This window comes from Xenopus laevis, chromosome 9_10S, assembly GCF_017654675.1.
Source record: "Xenopus laevis strain J_2021 chromosome 9_10S, Xenopus_laevis_v10.1, whole genome shotgun sequence".
Lineage (NCBI taxonomy): Eukaryota > Metazoa > Chordata > Amphibia > Anura > Pipidae > Xenopus > Xenopus laevis.
Genome location: NC_054388.1, coordinates 110,482,123 through 110,493,233, shown reverse-complemented (window position 1 = coordinate 110,493,233; position 11,111 = coordinate 110,482,123). Strand labels below are relative to the sequence as shown.

The following is an 11,111-nucleotide window of genomic DNA, read 5'->3' as shown; positions in this document are numbered from 1 at the left end:
AGCCACCCAAAGGTGCCTGTGGCAAAAGTTTTCTTGGATTGGGGTGCGGGGAGAGGTCTAAGGGAAGTGGGTGTAACTAATGAAATTCCTGTAAATGTCTTGTTGGGGAATGATTTGGGTTACATGATAACTGCTTTTGTGCCCTATGACCAGGTCTCACTAGGTCCAGCCGCGCTGGAGTGTGGCCACCCACCTCAACAGGTAATTGTAAAAAGTACAATGCAGCAAAGTAACTGGGAGGGAGGACTGGGAGGCAGGAGCCAGAGTCAACCAGTGCCTGAACCAGTGTTGTCCCAAAGTAGGGATAAGAAGGGAGAGGGGGAGGAGAGGTTTCCCCTAGGAGTCTCCCTGGTGCAGCCCGGTAGTATACCGGCAGTGAGGGATTTCCAGCGTGTAATCCCTGATCCTGTACCCAAACTGCCTGAGGTCTTGAGTGGAGGTCAGCAGCTACGCCAAGCTCAGGAGTCAGTGCAGAAGCATGAGGGACAGGTGGTTAGGACTCAGAGTAGGGTCCTAGTGGATAGTGCCACTCAGACTGGGGAGAGTGATGGTAGTGGTGGGCCAGGAATAGCCCTCATGCCAGAACCAGTACTGAGGGGGGCTAAGGTGGTCAGTACTAAGGAGGAAGGCTGACAGTACCAGGAGTTGCTCCCAAGTCAGATAGCAACAAAGTAGTTTTTCCAGAAGTCCAGAGTATTAAGGACGAGCCCAGTGGTTTATGCCAACCCAAGACTAAGCAGGTCAGTGGAGACCAGGGTGGCATCAAGGGGGTGGGAGGCCTCCAGCTACTTTCTATGTCTAGGCCCAGGGAATGGGAGATTAGAGATAGGCTGGAGGGCCCCTCAGTGAACAGGGTGGGATGCCGCCAGCTAGTTTCTATGTCTAGGCCCAGGGAATGGGAGATTAGAGATAGGCTGGAGGGCCCCTCAGTGAACAAGGTGGGAGGAATAGGTCAGGTGCCTGAGGAGAGCAGTGATAGACCATTGCCTACTATGCAAACCTGCACTCTGTCCAGAGACAGTGCAGATAGAGGCAAAATGGGAAGTATACCTACATCAAACCAGTCCAGTACCTGGGATTATACTGATACAGCCCTCAAGGAACAAGACTTTAGGCCGGGGAGGTAGCCTGATCCCTCATACTGTATAATATGAATGGATATTTCGATAATGACCTGGCTATGGTTATGGATTTATGTTTTTATTGTGGCAAGGTTAAGAGTGACCTGTAAGTCAATCTCCCTTGCTCACTCTAAAAAGGGGAGGTGTCATGATACAGGCCTGTAATAGTTAATAAAACAGGCCAAGGTATCATGAGAAATATTTCTACCAGCATCTAAATCAGACACATAACAGGCCTCTGTTCACTATGGTCAGAGGGGTCAGAGCTGTAATGCCCTCCTCCATGCCCTGGCTGATAAGAGCCATTCCATGGGGAGGGGGAAGCCCAAGGAGTGAGAACGTAAAGTTCCCAGCAAGACCCTCAAAGGTGAAGTGAAGGTCACATATAATGTATCCTTAAATATATTTATCCTTACAGAACCCATACCTGTTGTAACAACAGTATAAAAACCTGATGATGGGTTTGAGGCAATTTCATCTTTCCAACGAGTCCAAACATGACTAGGTTTGGTACTCTGTGTATTAGATGTGAATATCTGGGCAGGGGCAGGTCACACAGTATTGATGTTTAGTATCTATGGAATCCCTGAGAGAATTAATAACCAATGAATATAATATCATCTCTCTCCTATGTTCCAATAAGGAGTTATGGTCATTATATTCTTGGTCCAGTTCCTACTCACAGGAGGTCATAAAAACTCAATCTGTGTCCTGCTAGGCCACGCCCCCTTACATTCCTGAGGGAGGGGGGAGTGTGCAGTTACCTGATGCCCTGAAATCACTGATAAATAGTCAGCTCTTCTGACTAAACTTTGGATTTTACTTTGGAGGACCAATTGCGATTGGAAGTTATCCCGTTTGTTTCCCCTTGCCTCCAGGACCAGGAATTCTATATCTTTGGAGTTAAGTATAGGTTTTCCATGTTTTCCCTTTTATTTTACAACTGTTTGTACTTGTATTATTGAATGTATGTCTCTTTTGTAACATCTTTTTTGTATTTTGCACTGTTATACCTTTTATAATATTAAAGAGAATTTAATAAGATTGTCTTTGATGCTCTAAACGAACCTAGCCTGAAAGAGTGTAACTGTGAGCCTTAACCCTCTGCATACTGAAGTACTTGTTGAATCAGTAGGTGTATTGTGAATTATTACCTGTTAGAGAGAACAGGGGAATAGTCACATTAGGTTTCTATCGCCTGTGAATGATAGATGGTGGCAGCGAATGAGTTTTGTGGGTGTTGGTTGGTGTTTGGGGTGCTTTAGTGTTAGTCTAACCTGTGTGCAAGGTGGGTGAGAGACTGAGTGAGTGACCCCTGATAGCCACACCTAAAGTCACGTGCGGTTGGAAGTACCGTGTTCGTGACACCAACTTTAACAGGACCCATGCCAAGGCCCAAAGCAGACATTCACCCTGTTCCTATGGTAGAAGGTGAAAATTAAGTGCCGCTCCTTTCCCACTAGATCAAAGTGAGGCAGCAAGTGGTCACTCTACTCTACTCAACTGACCCGGACAACCCAGTTTTTTGAAGGGTTGTACGGGTCAAAACTGCCTGCCCAGTTTTCCAAATTGGAAAACCGGGCAGGATTCCATATGACTGACATGGCGATCAGCCAATTGCCCTTGACATCATGACCCGTTCCCTTGCATCATCACAGCCCTACCCAGGGGTGATCCTGGCCCCTCCGCTGCCTGAGGCAGCAGCAGTTGCTGCTGCCCCCCCTCCCCCAGAAATTCGCTCTTAAAGTACCAGGAGCAGCATTTTTGCTGCCCCTAGTACCTAGTGGGGCGCTGCCGCCTGAGGTGAAAGCCTCAACTTGCCTCATTGGTGAAGCACCCCTGGCCCTACCCCCATTGCGTCAAGCCCCTTCCCCTGACTGGATTCAACCGGGCCAAAAGGTGGCAACCGTAGAACTGAATCTGTAGGGATTTAAAGCCATAGGGGCTAATAACCATATGGGTCACTACAGGGGATTTTGATCACTGCCACTGAACAGACTTGTAGCTCCTAGAAAGTTGGAATGTGTATCTTGTGTTGCACTAGATATTTGTTAAAAAGGAAATTCAATGTTTCCTTCTGCACTGGTTTGAAGATTGAGCATCAGCATAACAAAAAGCCACACCGTGTAATCCTGTCTCTGTGTTGGGGGAGAGAGTCTTGCTGGGACACTGTAACTAATAGTTAGCTCCCTAAACCACTTACAAAACAGACTATAAGGTCCATAGACATCTGAAATCACAAACAATTGGCTAAAGAAAGCAAAAAACAATGGCTACAAACAGTAAAATTTTATTAAAGTATAAGGCTTTACTCTGCATGTTGCTGTGTGGTTGTAATTTGACTACAACATCCTGGGAGCAGCTGGTGGAATCTGGGGCTGGTAGATCAGGAATGTAGGGGAGGTGGGTATGTGGGTCCATACCCAGGGTGGAACTGGGGAGCCATACACCAGGGTACAGGGTGTTGGAGATGTTTTATGTGCAACCTATTTCTGGTGAAGGCCTCTGTAAGGTTTTGTTGAATGAAGATCGGGCTCCAAGTTTCATAGGAATTTGCTTGGATGACCCTGAAATTTAAAAGAGTCAAATTGCATCAGAACACTAGTTAGTTGATAGTTGGTAGATGAAACATTATGTATAAGTAGCAGAAAGAGGTATCAGTGCATCAAAGCAGTTATTCTAGGGTAAGAGAGAGTTTATGAATAGGGTCCCATGTAACAAACTTTCGAAAAATAGTTTTAATCAAATAATGAAATATGTATATCATTAAAGAGAAGTATCAACTTACACTGAAAATCTGGGGCCCCTTAATAAATAACAGAATAAGAAAAAGATCCATCCCAAAAGCGATCACTATGTAGAGAACCTAAACATGGAGAAAAGGAGAGGACACTAAGGTAAATATACATTCCAATACGTTTCTAGATTTTTTTGGTTTTAAACCCCCATTTGTGCTTCAACATTTGTCAGTCACCTCACCGATTACCAAAACAAATTCACCCCAAATTTCAACCTAAAAGTCTTTCAAGCAGGGATTCCAAGAGTATTTAGATGAGCAACCCAATCTCAACCTAGAAGTTCTTCAAGCAGGAATTCCATAAATATCTACAAGAACAATTAGCAATTCAACCCAAATCCCAACCTAGAGGTTCTTTAAGCAAGAATTTCATGAATTTTTAGAAAAACAAATAAGAATTTAACCCAAATCTAAACCTAGGAGTTCTTCAAGCAGATTTCATGGATATCTAGAAGAACAAATAAGAATTCAACCCAAATCTTAGCCTAGAAGTTCTTCAAGCAAGGGTCCCATGAGTACCTAGGAGAGCAAAAAACAATTCCCCAAAATCTCAACCTAGAAGTCATATAAGCAGGAGTACAGTATATACCTATAAGACAGCAGACAAGAATAAAACTCAACTCTCACCTTATTTGGCCTTCAAGCTGTAACCCCAAGTTACTGTATTTGGCAGGTCCCTTTGGGAAGGCTTGCTTTCTGATCTAATGAAATACCTGCTCAAGAGACAACTTACACTATAGCGGCAGATTCACTAAGGGTCAAAGTGAATTAGAGGGAATTTTCAAAGTAAAATTTTGAAATTCGAAGTAATTTTTTGGATACTTCAACCATCAAATAGGATACTACGACTTCTAATTTACTTCTACTTCGATTCCAAGTAAAAATCGTTCAAATATTCGACCATTCGATAATCTAAGTACTGTATCTTTAAAAAAAACTTTAACTTCAATACTTAGCCAAATTAAACCTGCCAAAGTGCTATGTTAGCCTATGGGGACCTTCTACAACCATTTTCAAAGTCTTAAGAGGTCGAATAAAAATCCTTTGATCGATCGCTAAAATCGTTCGAATCGTCCAATTCGAACGCTTTTTATTCAACCGCAGGATTGCCAAATTTGTTGAAAAAAACTTCGAATTTGATATTCGAATTCAAAGATTTTTAATTCGATGGTCGAATTTCGAAGTTTTTTGTACTTCGAAATTCGATCCTTGATAAATCTGCCCCTATGTATACTTACTATCTCTACTGATAAAACGCCCCAAATCACAACAATACATTCAGCCAGTAGTACTGTAGATACTAGTGGAAGGATCGGGCAAACAAGGCACTGTAATAGAAATTGCATTTCTTTTAATTCTACTCTTATTATATTAATGGTAACATCAAAAAATTAAAGTGTACTAAAGTATTGAACATATAATGTATTGTTGTGCTGTGCTCGTAAATTGTGTGTGTGTGTGTGTGCGCATCAGAAACTCTACTATAGTTTATAGAAACACACTGCTGTGTAGCCATGGGGGCAGCCATTCAAGCACAGGATACACAGTAGATAACAGATAAGTACTACTATAGTTTATATAAACAAGCTGCTGTGTAGCCATGGGGGCAGCCATTCAAGTACAGGATACACAGTAGATAACAGATAAGTACTACTATAGTTTATATAAACAAGCTGCTGTGTAGCCATGGGGGCAGCCATTCAAGCACAGGATACACAGTAGATAACAGATAAGTACTACTATAGTTTATATAAACAAGCTGCTGTGTAGCCATGGGGGCAGCCATTCAAGCACAGGATACACAGTAGATAACAGATAAGTACTACTATAGTTTATATAAACACACTGCTGTGTAGCCATGGGGGCAGCCATTCAAGCACAGGATACACAGTAGATAACAGATAAGTACTACTATAGTTTATATAAACACACTGCTGTGTAGCCATGAGGGCAGCCATTCAAGCACAGGATACACAGTAGATAACAGATAAGTACTACTATAGTTTATATAAACACACTGCTGTGTAGCCATGGGGGCAGCCATTCAAGCACAGGATACACAGTAGATAACAGATAAGTACTACTATAGTTTATATAAACAAGCTGCTGTGTAGCCATGGGGGCAGCCATTCAAGCACAGGATACACAGTAGATAACAGATAAGTACTACTATAGTTTATGTAAACAAGCTTCTGTGTAGCCATGGGGGCAGCCATTCAAGCACAGGATACACAGTAGATAACAGATAAGTACTACTATAGTTTATATAAACAAGCTGCTGTGTAGCCATGGGGGCAGCCATTCAAGCACAGGATACACAGTAGATAACAGATAAGTACTACTATAGTTTATATAATCAAGCTGCTGTGTAGCCATGGGGGCAGCCATTCAAGCACAGGATACACAGTAGATAACAGATAAGTTCTACTATATTTTATATAAACAAGCTGTTGTGTAGCTATGGGGGCAGCCATTCAAGCACAGTATTCACAGTAGATAACAGATAAGTACTACTATAGTTTATATAAACAAGCTGCTGTTTAGCCATGGGGGCAGCCATTCAAGCACAGGATACACAGTAGATAACAGATAAGTAGTACTATAGTTTATATAAACAAGCTTCTGTGTAGCCATGGGGGCAGCCATTCAAGCACAGGATACACAGTAGATAACAGATAAGTACTACTATAGTTTATATAAACAAGCTGCTGTGTAGCCATGGGGGCAGCCATTCAAGCACAGGATACACAGTAGATAACAGATAAGTACTACTATAGTTTATATAAACAAGCTGCTGTGTAGCCATGGGGGCAGCCATTCAAGCACAGGATACACAGTAGATAACAGATAAGTACTACTATAGTTTATATAAACAAGCTGCTGTATAGCCATGGGGGCAGCCATTCAAGCACAGGATACACAGTAGATAACAGATAAGTACTACTATAGTTTATGTAAACAAGCTTCTGTGTAGCCATGGGGGCAGCCATTCAAGCACAGGATTCACAGTAGATAACAGATAAGTACTGCTATAGTTTATATAATCAAGCTGCTGTGTAGCCATGGGGGCAGCCATTCAAGCACAGGATACACAGTAGATAACAGATAAGTACTACTATAGTTTATATAAACAAGCTGCTGTGTAGCCATGGGGGCAGCCATTCAAGCACAGGATACACAGTAGATAACAGATAAGTACTACTATAGTTTATATAAACAAGCTGCTGTGTAGCCATGGGGGCAGCCATTCAAGCACAGGATACACAGTAGATAACAGATAAGTACTACTATAGTTTATATAAACAAGCTGCTGTATAGCCATGGGGGCAGCCATTCAAGCACAGGATACACAGTAGATAACAGATAAGTACTACTATAGTTTATATAAACAAGCTGCTGTGTAGCCATGGGGGCAGCCATTCAAGCACAGGATACACAGTAGATAACAGATAAGTACTACTATAGTTTATATAATCAAGCTGCTGTGTAGCCATGGGGACAGCCATTCAAGCACAGGATACACAGTAGATAACAGATAAGTACTACTATAGTTTATATAAACAAGCTGCTGTGTAGCCATGGGGGCAGCCATTCAAGCACAGGATACACAGTAGATAACAGATAAGTACTACTATAGTTTATATAAACAAGCTGCTGTGTAGCAATGGGGGCAGCCATTCAAGCAAACAAGTCAACATCTTACTGACCCATAATTAGGGTCAAAACTAGTTTATGTTACAAACAATACATCTGAAAATCCCACAAGACAAGGACAGTGATACAGTGCGCTCCTGGCAGGTCTGCTAACCTGGTGTAAAAGATCTTCTAATTTGGTAGCTTTTTGTGTACAGCCATCATTAGACTGTTCAAAACACTTACTCTTTTCTGCTGTGAGGTTTGCTTTCTTGATGGGCTGTCCAAAAACATTGGAAGCAGAGAATCTGACTGGGCGTAAATAAGAGGTAAAGCAAAGAATAAACATCCTACTCAAAGCAAATAAACACAATTTATACAAAAATATTTGTATCATTTCTTAAGTAAAGGTATCCTGAGACTAACAAGGATTCGTCAGCTTGGTGGTTCTTGGCACAAGCAGGGACATATAATTATGACTTTTTTTTCATAGGGAATAGGTTCAATGTGTACGATTGACTATGAAGATTTTCATTCATCAAGGTCATGGTATATCTAGTATAAGTAGTTCTAAAACAACTGGACTTGTTGAGTAATTATTGAAGATGTTTCACTACTCATCCGAACAGCTTCTTCAGTTCAACTGGTATAGGAAATCCTCGGCATATAAACTCTTCCACTAATCCAATTCAATGTTGATAAATGCAGGTTATGCACTTTGGCAAAAATAATATAAATGCAAGTTATACACTAAATGGCAGTGTGTTGGGAATTTACTTAACTGAGAAGGATCTAGGGGTCTTTGTAGATAACAAGTTGTCTAATTCTGGGCAGTGTCATTCTGTGGCTACTAAAGCAAATAAAGTTCTGTCTTGTATAAAAAAGGGCATTAACTCAAGGGATGAAAACATAATTATGTCTCTTTATAGGTCCCTGGTGAGGCCTCATCTGGAGTATGGGGGCAGTTTTGGACTCCAGTCCTTAAGAGGGATATAAATGAGCTGGAGAGAGTGCAGAGACTAAGTGCAACTAAACTGGTTAGAGGGAGGGAAGAGTTAAATTATGAGGGAGACTGACAAGGTTGGGGTTGTTTTCTCTGGAAAAAAGGTGCTTGTGAGGGGACATGATTAGACTTTACAAGTACATTAGAGGACATTATAGACAAATAGCAGGGGACCTTTTTACCCATAAAGAGAATCACGTACCAGAGGCCTCCCCTTCAGACTAGAGGAAAAGAACTTTCATTTAAAGGAACAGAGTAGGGGGTTCATCACAGTGAGGACAGTGAGGTTGTGGAATGCACTGCCGGGTGATGTTGTGATGCTGATTCAGTTAATGACTATAAGAGGGACTTGGATGATTTCTTGGACAGACATAATACAAAGGCTATTGTGATACTAAACTCTATAGTTAGTATAGATATGGGTATATAGAATTTATGTGAAAGTAGGGAGGGGTGTGTGTATGGGGCTGGGTTTTCATTTGGAGGGGTTGAACTTGATGGACTTTGTCTTTTTTCAACCCAATTTAACTATGTAACTATGTAACTATATAACTATTAGGGATGTAGCGAACCGCCGCCGATGTGTTCGCGAACGCCGTTCGCGAACACCGGCAAAATTTGCGAACTGTTCGCGAACTGTTCGCGAACTTCGATCATCCGAAAATCGTTCGATTCGAACGATCGAAGGATTTTAATCGTTCGATCGAACGATTTTCGTTCGAATCGAACGAAAATCGTTCGATTTTAGCGATCGAATGGTCGAATGGGCGACCGATTTTGACGCGAACGCCTATTGGCGAACGTCGCGCGACGTTCGCGAACTTGCGGCGGACGCGAACAGTCGAAGTTCGCGCGAACTAGTTCGCCGGCGAACAGTTCGCTACATCCCTAATAACTATGTAACTATGTAACTATGTAACTATGTAACTATGTAACTATGTAACTATCCCAATGGCACATTGTAACTCTTCAGAGAGGTGACATCTGAAACTCACAGAGGTGTAGATTCTGTGGGGTGACTGTGATAGGATTACCAAAGTATCATGCAACTACTAGAAACAGGATGTGTAAAGTTTTCGGAAACCGTAGAGTACAGAAGTTGAACTGAAGAAGCTGCTCGGATGAGTAGTGAAACATCTTCAATGATTACCCAGCAAGTCCAGTTGTTCTAGAATTACATCTACTAGATAATGTGTACTGATCTTAATCAACCTAATGGCTTATAAACCATAACCAGTGCTAGAACTCACACTTGGGTTCCAGTCACAGGATAATTGGGTTAAACATGGATCTGGGCCTGTTTTGGGAATTATTAGGGAGTAACTCAGTGATTCACAGCCTATACTTAGTATTATTTCAAAACGCTATTGTACTGCACCTCTCACTGCAAAATATATCCCCAAAACAAATCACCTCTCTTTCCCGTTCTTTCCTTTCCATAAAGGAAAAATACTTACGTCACTGCCCAAAAATGCAGCCCCATAAATCATAAAAGACTCCTTCAGGTTGGTTATCACCACGAGAATGGTCTGCATGAAGAAACATGTAAAGTTTATAGTTTTAGTTCCCCAATCGTTTTTGAACGTTAGATTAGATAGGTTTCAAATGATGATGATGAATACATACATTATAAAAATCATCATGACTTCTGACACAGAGAATGGCAGCAATCCATACAGCAAGGAAACACAATGGAACAATCTGGAGAATTAAAAAAAAAACAATAACAACAAAAAAATTGGATTATTCGAGGTCACTTCCGGATCTGCGGATATTCAGCAGTTCAATTTTTTTTCTTTTTTGTAACAGGACTGATTGAGTGAAGCTCCAACTTGGGCATTTCAGGGGCTGCTGCCGCCCCTCACACTCCGCTTTTCTAACTTGTAGCGTCAGAGTGGGTCACATTATGGGCACACTGGATCTATTGACAAGAGGTTCAAGCTCTTTAAGAACAGAGTTTTAACCTTTTAGTTTGCTTCCTTTTCAGCACCCAGCACTGATGTTTTTTGTTATTAAATTATATGTCTGTATTTATTATTATTATTAATAATAATTATAATAATAATAACAACAACAATAATAATAGCAATAATAAATATACTTACAGCACTTCCCAGGGAGTGACCACTGCTCTCTAGAATAAAAACAGAATCAATTATTTATGATGCATAACTTCATTTTCTGACTGTTACAAAAAACAAAAAGAAACATCTCTTTTGGTATTTGGTAAATAATCCCAAATGTTGGGAAGGTTAGATGAACATTTAGGGGCAGATTCACTAAGCTCGAGTGAAGGATTCGAATGAAAAATACTTCGAATTTCGAAGTATTTTTTGGGTACTTCGACCATCGAATTGGTTAAATTCGTTCGAATTCGATCGAAATCGAACGAAATCGAACGATTCGAAGTAAAAATCGTTCGACTATTCGACCATTCGATAGTCGAAGTACTTGCCCTTTAAAAAAAACTTCGACCCCCTACTTCGGCAGCTAAAAGCTACCGAAGTCAATGTTAGCCTATGGGGAAGGTCCCCATAGGCTTGCGAACCTTTTTTTG

The 11,111-nt window shown here is 41.2% G+C and overlaps 1 long non-coding RNA gene across 1 annotated transcript; it reads right to left on the bottom strand.

The window, feature by feature from the left end:
* Window positions 1-3,395: 3,395 nt before the first annotated feature.
* On the bottom strand, window positions 3,396-5,369 carry LOC121398913. Its single transcript, XR_005964613.1, has 3 exons — window positions 5,157-5,369; window positions 3,910-3,987; window positions 3,396-3,688 (listed from the first exon to the last, which is right to left on the bottom strand). It is a non-coding gene; the product is annotated as an uncharacterized LOC121398913 (long non-coding RNA).
* Window positions 5,370-11,111: the final 5,742 nt, after the last annotated feature.